At 34.3% G+C, this 14,683-nt stretch overlaps 1 pseudogene across 1 annotated transcript; it reads right to left on the reverse strand.

Moving 5' to 3' along the window:
• Positions 1–4,151: 4,151 nt before the first annotated feature.
• LOC143636728 (leucine-rich repeat receptor protein kinase HPCA1-like) lies at positions 4,152–11,617 on the reverse strand (annotated as a pseudogene). The gene is made up of 18 exons (XR_013154298.1): positions 11,249–11,617; positions 9,816–9,933; positions 9,634–9,705; positions 9,474–9,548; positions 8,938–9,009; positions 8,691–8,852; positions 8,561–8,635; positions 8,402–8,473; positions 8,226–8,297; positions 8,084–8,152; positions 7,895–7,972; positions 7,732–7,803; positions 6,704–7,391; positions 6,469–6,618; positions 6,248–6,387; positions 5,344–5,563; positions 4,861–5,096; positions 4,152–4,765 (listed from the first exon to the last, which is right to left on the reverse strand). The product of XR_013154298.1 is annotated as a leucine-rich repeat receptor protein kinase HPCA1-like (transcript).
• Positions 11,618–14,683: the final 3,066 nt, after the last annotated feature.

Below are 14,683 nucleotides of genomic sequence, written 5' to 3' on the forward strand. Positions count from 1 at the left end.
CCAAACACCCTAATGCTCATTAACAAAGAAGTTGCAAAATTTATACATCTATATGCATGTGAAATGACTGATGTTTTAGCCATTTTTACTAACAAAATAACTATTAGTCAGTTTTCTAAACAAAAAGGAGACAAAATGTAATTCCTTGAAAAGACCAGGGGTATAGTGATGTTTTAAGTAGGGATGGCAAAAATCCCCGAATCCGACGGGGAAACCCGAAAACCGGCTTATTTCGGGTCGGGTCGGGTTTTGTTTTTTCGGTTTCGGGTCGGGTTTCGGAGATTGTTTCGGGGATTGTTTCGGGTTCGGGTTCGGGTTCGGGTTCGGGTACCCCGCCCCGACCCGCCCCGATATAATATATAAATATAAATATAAATAATATATATATATATATATATATATATTAAAAACCTACATCCAGACATCTTAATTCTTACATGTTAATTTTGACTAAAATAGCTTGAGGTCAACCAAATCCAACACCAATGGTGAAGCGATAACTTGCACCGCCGCAATCCAAGCACCGCCACACCACCTTGCGTCACTGCCTCCACACCACCTTGTGTCGCCGCCTCCACCCGCCATCGCACCAGCTAGCACCGATACCGCACATCCACCACTGGTTGTTGCCGCTGCTACATAATCAATATGTAAGTTTTGTGATGGATTCTTGAACAGTTGACCATAGACTTCATAAGCATATTACTAAGGTTTTGGTCAAAATTACCCAGAATAGTCAATTTCGGGTCGGGTCGGATCGGTTTCGGGTTTTCGGGTTCGGGGACGGGGCGGGTCGGGGGTACAAAAAACCAAACGGGGAATCCCCGAATTAAACCCGACGGGTAATGGGGCGGGTACGGGGATGGTTTTTGGTTTCGGGTTCGGGTTCGGGTTAAGCAAAACCCGCCCCAAACCCGCCCCGTTGCCATTCCTAGTTTTAAGAGGCAAGTATGTATGTATAACAGTTCCGCGTTTTCTTGGGTCAATGATTGCGTAAGTGGGCCAACCGCAAGCTGTGGCTTCACTTCCATGAAGTTTCCTTTTTATATGACTAGAAATCTAGAATTACAAAAGCCTGATTTTAGGTGTTGAATTTAATAATTGACAAAATGGCCGTTTAAGAGTGAGGCAAATGTGTAACGTTCAAGCATCAACAAATTTTATTATTCCTTTTAGGGTAAAAAAGAACGATACTAATAGTTGTACATTTATTGAAATCTTTTGTTTATAAAAATAATATGAGATAAAAAGAAATGTTAGGTAATTCATTTATTGGCAAACTTATCGTAAACATGTTAACATGCATCTTTAACCGAACTTTATTTTTCAGTAGATATAATGAAAGTTAGTTGATTAAGTACACAGGGACACACAAACATGACCGGCTCCGAGAAAGCAAAAAAAAAAAAAAAAAATTGGGCCGAACGCGAAATTTTTTTTAGACCTTAAGTAAAAAAAAGTATTTTCTTGGGTTTAAACAATTTAACTTTTTATATGGGTTTACTTGATTATAGTTGAGTTGTGTAAAAAACTTTTGTATAAATATATGATGAATTATGCCTCAAATGAAAGTTCGGTTTGAGAGTAATACTCATTTGCCACTAGACCAAACTAATAGTTATGTATTTAGGTTTAAATACTAAATATACATACTGTTTTAATAAAAATACATATAATTTTAAAAATAATCGGGCCTGTGGTCGTCGACCACCTGGCCATACCTTACGGTCGGCCCTGCACACAAATGTATACTAGGAACGTTCATACATCCCACCAAACCATGAACACCCCTAATAATCTAATATTATGGGAATTTGAGCAAAATGTTTATTTGACCAGTCAAAACAAACAAAATGTAAGTAGTCTTTTTTTTTCTATAAGTTCAACCTTTAATAAAATGATTTTGCCATGCATCATAAAATTGTGGGGTCGATAATTTTATTTTATTTTAAAAAGTCATCGGAGCCGATGGGATTTTTGTAGACGTCTGATGGGTTTTTTTTTGATAAGTTAGAGAACCTTGCTGGCTAAAAATCACGTCAACTAATGATTAAAATCCCCAATTCAATGAGATTTAGGGGTAGACAATTTATAGAATCAGATGGTTAAATGAACATTTTCTTGACTTTAACCGATCATATAAACTCATTGGTCATTTTCCATCATATTAATACTATGGAAGCAGAAATGTCACAAATGAAATACTTATGTGTGCACTTTATTAGGTTGTAATAGGCACGTCATAGTTTGGTCATATTATTATTAATCATAACTTTTCTATTCGGGACGGTGGAAAACGGAAAACAACTAGTTTATAGAACACACTTATAAATTGTTCGTAGTTGATACTAAAAATGTCTTTAAACCGTTGATTAAAATGGGCCCGCAGTTGGTGGAAATAGAGCTGTTGTGAATGTGGTAGTGGGTATAAAACAGGCTGAGTCCAACGGTCAGAGTGGAAAGGCTCAGAATCTTCCGGTTGTCATCACTTTTCACTTCTTTCTCATTATATTTTCCCCCAACATAACAAGAAAAGTTGATAGTTTCTTTACATTTTTGGGCCAACATAATTCGATATAATTTATTTGTAAATAATAATAATAAAAATAATAATAATAATAATAATAAAAGTTTTTTTTTAGGAAAGACATTATATGTTGTAGCTCCAACGTCTAAAAAAGTTATTGTACTATTACTAGCCGGTAGATCAACAACCATCAAGTGGTTTCATGAAAGAGATTATTAAGGCCATGAGGTATATTCTAACACATCTTAATTACACATAAGCTCCATATCACTCATTTTTTTTCTCTTTAACTCCATGTCATCCAAAAGAAATGGTTTAACCCATTTAACTTCATCTCTCTCCTATTAATGCATAATTAAAATAACAAACCAATTAGTAATTAATACATAATTAATACAAATTGTTCATTTTAACCCGTTAAAAGCATAACCCATGGGGCTTTTTAACACACTTTAACACAAGTGGGGAGTGGTTTAATCCGTCTTTAAAGTGACATATCATTTTAACCAGTGTAGAGGTTAGAGTATACCCCATGGCCTAAGAGTTAGTGGACTTTTACTTAACCAACTAGACAAAAGGGAAACAAAGGCCCAACATAAAAGAAGCATAACTTGGATTATGAGTGAAGTTACAAAGCTCATAATTAGCAATGAATTGGAAACTGTTGACGAATCAAATCATGTGGTAGATTGCTACAAGATGTTTAACTCGGTTGCTGGACCTGAATTCACTCAATTTGGACTCCGATTTTATCACTAAAACTTTCGCTAATTTTTAGTATTTTAAAATTCTTTCCCTATTAGTCTAAAACGCGTAAAACCTTGATATCCTTAATTTACACGTTATTTATGTCCTTAATTTCAATACTTGTTATAGGCAATACTTGCCAAATTTAACATCAGTTAGTGAAAAGGACCAAAAGTTTTACGACTGAGTAAACACTCAAGAATAAAATCGTCATTTCCAAGCTACCAAAACCCTAAACTAATATCACACACATGGATCATCCATATAATTAGGTCCAATTATTCAAGTTACTAAAGAGTTCTAACATGTTTGACGAAATGACATAAGTTCAACATGTAACGCAAACTTGTCACATTTAGAAATATTATGTAATGCTTCATATATTCAGTATCATATAATATTTTTCAATTGCTATCTCTGTTATTCTCGCGCCTCCATCCTGTTTCAATAATTGTAAGTAAAATCGATCATAAAGAGGTCACCGATTCAATCATATACCCAAGTTAAAACAAGGGCTTTCTGCTTTAGGCGCCATTTATTTTCAACAACTTTGCAAACAAATGTGTGTCTTAATATCATGATCTTGATTGATTACATGCTTGCTATTAGGTGATAATTATAGTAGTTGCTAAAGTTATGATGACAAAATAGTTACAATTTACTTGTGTAATGTTAGTATTTTTTTCATTTCTTAACAAATTGTTAAAGGCTTATAGTACTGAGAGCAAAATTTTGATAAGAAGTGAGTGCATGAAACAAAGTATTTATATGTGTGATGATTAGTATAAATACTCAGTCTGATGATAGTTCATCAATCCAAAAAAAATGCTAAAAAGAGACATTATAAATCTATGTTACAAACCAAAGTTTATATCCAAATTAATAGTAGATAACTATGTCACAAAATGTCCCAAAATCATAGTCCCTTGGAGCATACTCAATTATAGTAACAATACATTGAAGAATATAATAAAGAGCACTTATACATATAAACACAAGTTATTTGGGTTCAATTTTGGCTGTGATATTGTATCCAGCACTGTAGTCAAATGCACCGCTATCCATCTTTCTGAGCCCACCTTCATTATAAATACCTCGGTTGGATCCAAACTCGGTTGCATATGAAGAAATAGACGATGAAGACGTGTGGACTCCCTCACTCTTTAAAATGTTCTCGAGCACTTTCACTATATCACTCATGGTTGGACGGTCTGAAGCGGATTCTTCAACACATTGCATTGCTAATTGTATAAATCTCACAAACCCCGTTAAGAGACCCGAGTCTTTAAGATTTGGATCAACTAGTTCCCTCAATCCGTACGCTTCTTCGTCGGTTTTGTCCATTACTAGTCTCACCTCACGCACAATGTACTTTCCTTTTACAATAGGTAGTTTAGCGGTTACTAGTTCAAGCATCACAACCCCGAAACTATAAACGTCACTCTTATCCGTTAATTGTTGTGTCATGTAGTATTCAGGATCAAGATAACCCTGCAAACATATACATATAGTGGTAGCAACTTTAACAACTTAATGTGTATTTAAATTTTATACAAATGTGCTAATAAGGGGTAAAAGTGGCATACCAAGGTACCCTTAACTTGAGTCGAGACATGGCCTTTTTCGCTATCGGAAACTAGCTTAGACAACCCAAAATCGGCAACTTTGGCGGTGAGGTTTTCGTCTAGAAGAATATTTGTTGATTTGATGTCTCTATGGATTATAGGAGGGTCAGCAAGCTCGTGTAGATAAGCTAGCCCTTTGGCACAACCGAGAGCCACACGCAGTCTCCTCTTCCAATCTAGATGAATTTCTGATTTACCTGCAATCATTTGTTCATTTAGTTTTAAACTTCAATTGACACTTTTTTTTAATTAATTTATTTATTTATAACTTCCAAATCAAGATACACTCTTAGATTTTTAGGGTCATTATATAATTTATATTTTCCAACATTGTACACCAGGCTCGTGTCATATCATACAGGTCGTATGACACGCCAGTGGTGTCTGCATAGTGTGTAAGTAGTGTTTTAAGTATATTTAGTTGTTCCTTATATATATTTATACCTGACAAGCTGTCTCTAAGGGTTCCTTTGGACATATACTCATAAACCAACATCTGTTCTTTTTTCTCGAAGCAAAACCCGACTAGGCCAACAAGGTTATTATGATGTACTCGTGAAAGCAACTCGATTTCAGTCTTGAACTCGAACCCGCCTTGCATGGATCCTTGTTCAGCTTTTTTTATTGCAACCGTCGGCCCGCCTGGGATTTCTCCTTTATAAACCTAGGAAACCATGCAATTGTTACAATATTTTAGTTTTGAAAGTGCATATACATATAGGGGAGGGTTATCCTAAAAACAAGTAGTTTCCTAGGAAGACTAGGAATAAATCATAGCCATTGGATCATATCAATCAATGGTTGAGATTTAAAATTACCAAAAACCGTCATAGTTTCCTAGAAATACTCTTTCAGCATTATAACCGACATAGTTTCCTAGAATTATTCTTACACCATAGGTTTTAATGCCATATGTCAAAATTCTATTGGTTCTTACCACTTCTAGGAAACTTCTTTTTATTTGAACCCATTTCTATACATATATATATATATAAAGAGAGAGAGGGAGAAAAGATATAATACAATAATTTCTTAACATACATTAGGCACAAGAATACATATATTCATGAAATCGATCCATGAAATCACATCACAAGATCCCGAAATCGTCAATACATATCCAATTAATAATTGGTTCACCGAAATAAACAGTTTTGGATCGTTAATCGATCAATTTTTTACTTTTCTTCACGAAAACCATTTTTGAGCGTTTTAGTTTTTGGCTGAGCGTTTTAGTATTTTTGCCTTTGAGCGTGATTCGCGTACCTATCGTGCTTTAAGCAATTATTGTACAATAACCTCACCCTATACACACACACACACACATATGTAGTTATTGCATGTTTACCTTTCCATAGCCACCGGATCCTATCATATTAGTTTCGGAGAAGTTATCAGTGCTTTTCTTGAGTTCGTCGTAAGAGAACCATCTAGCGCCCTTCAACTGCGGTGCACCTCCGTTGTCTTTGGTACTTGGAGCCCATGAACCTGTTGAAAACAGTTAAAATCAGCCATGAAAAAGTCATATAGTTGATACAACAACTGAACTATGATGATATATAGGAATACCAAAAGTTTTGCTTATACTAATGGCCTTTGCAGCCTGCTTCTTTTGCTTAACCGTATATAAGACGAGCCCAATAAGCACGAGGATCAAAATGGTGCAACCAATAGATATCCTGATTATAGCGCCAACGCCAAGACCACCTCGATTACCATCTACAACATATGATCATGATTCATAAGTTCATAACTCAACATTTACACAAACAGTCGCAATCTTTTAACTTGTTGAATCGATCACCTGCGAACGAATAAAGATCTGCCATGAAAAAATACGGTCCAAGTCCAAGTTCTGCTGGCGGCTTATAAGTTTGCTTAGTTAAACAAAATCCCAATTTCTGGACCTCGACTCGTGTAAAATGCTTGCTTTCCGATGGAAAGAATTGCACATGCACTTGAAGATAATCATCAATGTTAAAGAACGGGTTTTGGAGAGCGACTGAGCCCGAAGCGAGGCTTAGATTTGTGGAAAGACTCGATTCTAGTAAATGCCACAAGGTGTCATTTGTTAAACTCCTAAAAGACGGTGCTCGGAAGATCAAGTTGCCTTCATATGGATAAGCACACTCACATCTTAGAGAACTCGGGTTCTGATCAGACGGACATGATATGCTCCCACAAGGTAAGGGTGTAGAATATCCTGAAGGTGATTGTTGAAGCTGGCAATATTGAGACTGCCCAAAAGTTGTATTGCATATTGGGTTCCCAAATAGTCTATAACATTCACATAAAAGACATGTAAAATGTAAATACCATATACAAATAGAGATATTTATATAAAGTGCTGTTCTTACTAGAGTTTGTTTTTGTATTCATTATTGAGTGTTACATTGTTGATCTTGTTGTTTTGTAAATCGACAATCTGCAAGTCTTCGCTAATGTTGCCACTCATATCGAGAGTATCGTTGAGATTGTTGTTCTTCAATAACCTGTTGGATTGTTTTCAATAACTAAACATGTGATTTCTAATTAAAGAAGATCATATTATGAATTTAGTTTCAATGGAATGCTTTTTAATTTTTACTAAACACAAAATGTTTATTTTCCGTTAAACAGAAACGTGTTAGCCGAGTTTATTTTCTAACGTAATTATTATTTGATTTATCGTTTATCTTTAAGTTTCTTTGTTAGTAACTGTTTTATCTTTGGTTTGAATACTAGAATGGTTATTAACGTCTTTATTATTATAATTATTATCGTCTCACTGTCTTGTAATTCGATTACACCTTTTAATGAGATGAATCGTAAAACCCTGAATTCATCACTTACAATGTTTGAATTCCTGACAACCCGAACAAGGCTTCCGGTAGCTTCCCTTGGAGTGATCCAGATTCAATAATGCTAGTCATGACATCATAAATTCAAACATATAAGATAGTTTTTCTTTTATGCATGAGATATAAATCTTATATATATATCAAATATTGAAAACTCACAGTGCTTGAATGATGATAACGTAGTAAACCACAGCGGAGGGTCAGATTCTTGAAATTGATTGTTGCTCAAGTCACTAAACAAAAAGCATGTCTCACAAATTTTCAAATCTCGGGTAATCTAAAACGAAAAATGAGTTCAAATGAAGGTTATGATTTATTTTTTAAATGTTACATGATTCACTTACACTAAAGTTAGAGCATTCATCCCATTTAGATCAGGCAAAGCTCCCCTTAGTTTGTTGTAGCCTAAATGTCTATCCATAAAAAAGTCAAAGTCAAAGTCAATGTATATGTAAGTATCTTATAGAATACAAAACTTGTACTCACAATTCGCCAAGAGTTGTGAGCTGGTTCAGTGTTGCTGGAACCTCGCTGTCCAATGCGTTTCTATCAAGTCGACTGTTGCAAAATATACATGAATATCACCATCATTGTTATATCTTGGACCGTTGACTTTTTTACGATAAAAGTTTTTAAACATTAGTAAGTTGATATGTACTTACAGAACCTCTAATGCCTGGAGACTTCCAATTGTGTCAGGGATTTGTCCTGTAAACTGGTTCCCATCGAAAAGTCTTTGTTGCAAGATCACAACCGATATAAATTATAATATGTTTGACGAAATGATTCAAAAATATTTAGTATGAGTTGGTCCAACTTACACATGTATTAGAGGCATGTCTTTGTCAAAAATTTGAGACGGAATAGGTCCCGAGAGCTTGTTCTTATTAAAATGACTGCCTTGTAAGATCATGCGAGAAAAACAGTATTAATTAAACTATTAATACTCACAAATGTTTAGCTTTTTTAAGCACATCCAATCCTGGTATTGAGACTTTTGAATAAGGAATCTCTCCAGATAACTGATTCTCCGCGAGATCCAACCAATAAAGATTTGACAAAAATCCCAACGACGGAGGGATTTCTCCAATCAGGGAATTTGAGTTCAAAGCGCTATTGATCATAACATATTCATTAAACCGGTGAAATTTAGTAACTGATTGCATATTAGTTGTAGCGTTGTTACGAAGAATCTTACAGGAATGATAGTTTCTTGAGGTTTCCGAGTTCAGATGGAATGCTACCGGTGAAGCCACAAGCCATTAGTATCCTGAAACCAGAATTTTAACAAGTTTCAATTTGTGGCTGTTCCAAGTTATTTTTTTAACGTGTCTATTATGTTCTTTATTTTTACGGAGCTGATTCAAAAGTTAGCAGACTTTTACTTGGACCAGTTTGACCGAAAAAATAAGATAGAAAAGCCCCCAAACATAAAAATAATATAATTTTGGCTACGAGTGAAGCTATGGGACAAAACGGTTTTGATGAGCCGTATTATGTGTCATATGCATTATGCAATGCGGTAGACAACTTGGACAAGCTGCCAGACACAAATTCCATCAATTAGACCTTCGTGTTTTCGTCACACAAATTGGATTAATTTACGCTTTTATTTACGTCTTTAATCTCAGTATCTAAAATCTTTTTTCCCTTCCGCTCTCTGTCACTAGTTTCTTCAGCATCTTGTTCTATATAGTATATAGGCAAGTAAGATACAATTTATAACAAACTCACAGTGTATCAAGATTTTTCAGATCTCCTATCCGTGAAGAGATTGGACCCGTTAGGCCACGGTTAAATGATAAGTCCCTATCATAAACATCAAGATCTTGTCAGTTGTCAGATTATACGAGTTCAGTATAACATTTGATTAAAAAAAACTTTATAAACTCACAAAGATGTTAGTTCAGAAAGGCCACCAATATCGCCAACGAGTTGACCTGCTACGTTCATACTTGACAAGCTCCTGTGAAAAAACAAGAACGCGCCGGTTCACATGTTAAAAGGTTTATTTTCTTTATTAAGATATGATTACACTTATAGAATTGAACCAAGTAAAGGAAGATATAGACTGACAGTCCAATGACTCTAGTGTTGGTGCAATTGACACCTTCCCATGAACACGGATCATTTGATCTTTTCCAGCTCGGCGGCGTGATTTGCCACTGATCTTTTAATGCTCGAAGTGCTGCCGCTGCATATGTAAATTTAAGTGTGAACAAATTTGTATATATACCAATATGAAAAGTGGTAGAGATGGAAACTAATTAAATTTCTTTAATGGTAGATAGAATATTGCACAAATCCAGTTAGCCTACGATATGTGGCTTGGTGTGAGTGATGTATGCGTTTATACATAACTAGTTTGATCCTCCCGTGTTACGGGAGTTTATTCAAGTTTTTGTTTTTAATCGTTTTGCTATTTTATGATGATTTATTTTATTTTTTAACGTAGTTTTGTTTTAATTTAATACATATATATTAGTTTGTTATTATATTTTTTAGTGTTTTCATTTTTCTATTGAGATGTGTATGTTTTTTAGTTTTTTAACGAACAAACATAAACGAACACGGCCATGTTGATTTTTTAAAATAAACAAACACGAACACAAATATTTGTCTAATGAAAAATGGGACTTTGATGTAGTTGACGATGGTGGGTAGTATCGGAAGTTAACCGGCGAAAGAGATGATAGACCAACAACGGAGAACATGTAAAAGAGATAAATTAAATTAGGGTTTAACGATGACAGTGTTTACCAATAAATGCGATCTTATAACCCATTTAATGGCTATTAGGGTTTGGTAAGACCTATAACCCGTGGAAATTATTCTTTGATGATTAAGGGGTTATTTCACAAATAAATGAGATGTTATAACCCGTTTAAGGGTTATATGGGTTTGGTAAGACCCATACCCGCGAATTCGGGTCAAATGCATAAGAAGCCTCCATTTAAAAATCAAGCAATCTAGTGGCTCTAGAGAATGGGGGGGGGGACAACCTGAGAGTGACACGTAGAATTTTATGGTAAGCAATTATATATATAGTTAGATTACGCAACATATATAACTAATTATGTAAAATATATGAATAGTTACGCAACTCATTTTAATAGTTACCTAGCTTATGTCAATAGTTATGAACTTATGTTTAGAATCACACGACATATATTTACAACTACCCGTATACATAATTACATACGTTAAATGCATAATATATGAACGTTTTAAAAAAGATCGGTGTAAAAGAATGATTTAAAAAATGGTATAGCAATACTATACTCAAGTTAAACAGATAACGAAACCTTTTTTTATAGAAAAACGAAAATAATGTTTTAAGTAGGAAACCACCCTTTCATATTTATATACTTCAAATTATGTCATGTTAGACTTTTCATAAACCAAATCAAACAAGTATATATATATTGAACAAATTTTAATTCCTGTTTAATTTTCATCTATAGGTTCCAGTTAAAGAGAGTAAACTACAACACCACAACATCACTTACCGTCACCAGAATGAGTATCGGCAACGATCACATCAACTTCCACCATGAATAAAACCAAAACACACCACCACAATGCCCGCCATACGCCGGCTTCCATGCTGTAAAACACCTGCCTTTAGCAGTGAATTCGAGAATGTGAGTAACCGATATGATAAGGGTTTTGGTTAGTACTATAGAATAAAAGAAGACATAATATCCGACAGATGTTGATGATGTCGAATGAAATTAAAGTTAGGATTAATATTATGCAACATTTTAAGTCTCAACTGATGTGTGACAGATGGAACGTGTTGCTGGTTGCTCCGCCCGACCAACATAAATATCAAGAAACCTTGTTGTTTTTAAGAATATTTTCCTGTTCATCATCGGCCGAACAAACATAATATATTGTAGTTTTACTTGTCTGGTTGTTCTTTGGATGAGCATCTAAATTGGCTTCATTGTAAGAATTGGATACATTACATTTGAAAATGAAACGGTTCTAACATCTCATTTTCACCACAAAATATAATAATTGTTTAATCGAAACAGGATCAAATACATTTTGTTCTTAACATGAAAACAGTGAGAACGAATTTGTTGTTGTTATTAGGTTTATTTTTATAGATGTTTGCTGTTATTTTTTGTTCGTATTTGTTAATTTTCGAGTTTGAGACGTTATAAGTATTTGCTGATTTATATTTTGTTGTTATTATTAGATTTTTTTCTTTTGCTGTTATAAGTATTTGTTGGTATATGTTGTTATTATTTTGTTCTTGATTTTGATTTTTTTATTGTAATTTTTAGGTTTTTTTCTTTGTTATTACAAATCATTGTTTATGTATATTGGTATTGTAGTTGTTATTGTTTCTTACGTTCTCATTTTTTTTATAAATTGATATTATTTCCTACATTCTCATGTTAAGATTAAAATGTACATTAACCTTCCCCTAATTTAATCATCACTAAGAGATAATAATAATAATAATAATAATAATAATAATAATAATAATAATAATCACCCAGAATATATGGAAATCGTACTAAATACAAAAACTTGAGAAAATTAAATATATGATGACACTAAGTTTTTCGCACATTTTTTTGTTCAATTAAATACCCGTGAAAAATCGATTAAACCCGCACAATTTGCCAACCTGTTGTAAAGATTCAACGAGCTGAGTGTAATCTACCCAATGTACCAACTAGCTCCTACCTTGCAAACACTTGCTAACATATGTAGTACGTTGTCAGACGTTGGAATCGTGCGCTGCCAGAGTAAGTTACACTGGGTCATTGGCTTTCCTAACTTTTTTTTCGGTTTTCATCCCCGTTCATGCATTTGGACACTCAAATCTCGCTAGTCAATAGTTTCCACCATTACCCGACATATGAGAATCAAATACAACATTCTTCGTAAGATTTGAGGTTAAAACATATAAAAATGCATGATTAACGAGCACAATTACTAATCCATCATATCCACAACGGGACATAACGCAATGTTTGTTAGATAATTATGTAATTATAGTAGGTTTAATTAAGTATGCAATGTTGTTAATAAGTTATGTAATTATATCTGTTAATGTGTAATAGTTCAATTAGTTATTGTTGGATCGTGTTTTGAATTAAATGGGTGAGCTCATGATATGTTATTGGGCCGAGGCAAACGGGCCTAATCCATGTCAAGAATCTAATTAGAGGTGCACAAATCGGGTTTTCTAAATACCCGGGTTCGGGTATAGAACCGGGTTCGGGTATGATCGGGTACGGGTATGACCGGGTATTGGTAATAATCGGGTAGGGTTCGAGTCGGGTATTGTCTCTAAAAATCATACCCTATGCATCGGGTTCGGGTCGGGTATAGAACCGGGTATTCTAAAACCGGGTATTTGAATACCCTATTATCGGGTATTGAAAAAACTCTATTTACGGGTTTTTTCGGGTTTTTTTCCGGAATTTTTTTATATAGATTGGATTTTTTAAAAGTTTACACTTTTTAGGGGTATTATTCGGGTATTTTTAAGGTATTTTTCGGGTATACATCGGGTATTTGAAATACCCGGTTACGGGTATTGGAAAACCTCGGTTCCGGGCTCGGGTATTACCGGGTACAAATCGGGTTTTCGGGTATTACCGGGTACAAATCGGGTCCGGTTCGGGTTCGGGTTTTAGTGCCAAAATACATACCCTATCCGTACCCTACGGGTAGGGTCGGGTTCGGGTATTAAAAACCCGGGTATTAGAAAAACCGGTTCCGGGTATTTATTTCGGGTCCGGTTCCGGGTTCGGGTGTTTTGTGCACCTCTAAATCTAATCACGTGTCAACTGTCAAGTCTTATATCAAGCTAAACGGTTCTTACGACGTAACCCTAATCATATTTTTTAAACGACGACTTTCTTTTATTTAGGCTACCGTACTTTTCAAATTTAACTCTAGTCATTTAGCAATATATATGACATAAATATAAACAGGTAATATCAGTAAACTATTAAAATAAATACGAAAAAATGAATCGGACCTGAAAATTGTGGTTGCTAATAAACATTTGTTTTTCAATGACATAACAAGTTAATACGACACAAATAAAAAAAATGTTTTTTAAAACTAATTTAACCGACATGTTTGTAAATGAATAGTTTGTATAAGTTAAATTTTTAGACTCACGAGCTCACCAATCCATTTAAACAACAATGTTTTCCAATTTCATCTTGCATCGATCTGCAAATTTAGCTTGTATATCTAGAAGATTGTAATGGCTCTAGTAGTGACGGTAAAGAACATGGCAACGAAATTAACACATTACTCAGAAGAGAAAGCTTATAACATCATTTTGTAATTGAGCTATAATTCGTTAAAGTATAAACATATCTAACATTTGATTTTAACTTAAAGGTATTTATCCTCCACTTCGTGTTTGTAAATCCTTTGTTTTGAGGCAATAAATGTGTAAGTCTAGCATAAGTCGAGCTTCAAAAAACTAAGATGTGACATAATGGTTGCAAAATCCTCGATCACTTCTTACACGCTTTCCATCTTAAAATGATAGATGAGATTCAATAATTGCGTTCTTGTTTATATATTGTTGGTGGTTTTTGTTATATCAAGCTATCTGCGTAATCGGGGATTACTTTAATGATTAGATGGAAAATAAGACTATAGACTGCTACGAATTAGGAGGTGAGGACACACGCTCACTTGTGAGTTGTGACTTTTCTTATATCATTCACCAACGAACTCGCTTGTGACTATTCTCATATCATGGTCCGGGTTGAACATGGAAAAAAAAAGATTTTTTTTCTAAATTTCTTTTAACTATCTATAAGTAAAAGTTATATTGTTTTTATCATAGATGTAATATCATGAGCCACGACTTAAATGATTTACCTAAATATGTATGCACTGAAAAGTTAGGTAACTCGTTGCCTATAAAAAGTACCAATATATACTTTAGA

The sequence above is a fragment of the Bidens hawaiensis genome, unplaced genomic scaffold (assembly GCF_021521415.1).
Source record: "Bidens hawaiensis isolate Kalapana, Puna unplaced genomic scaffold, B.hawaiensis_p1.1 tig00008041_1, whole genome shotgun sequence".
Classification (NCBI taxonomy): domain Eukaryota; kingdom Viridiplantae; phylum Streptophyta; class Magnoliopsida; order Asterales; family Asteraceae; genus Bidens; species Bidens hawaiensis.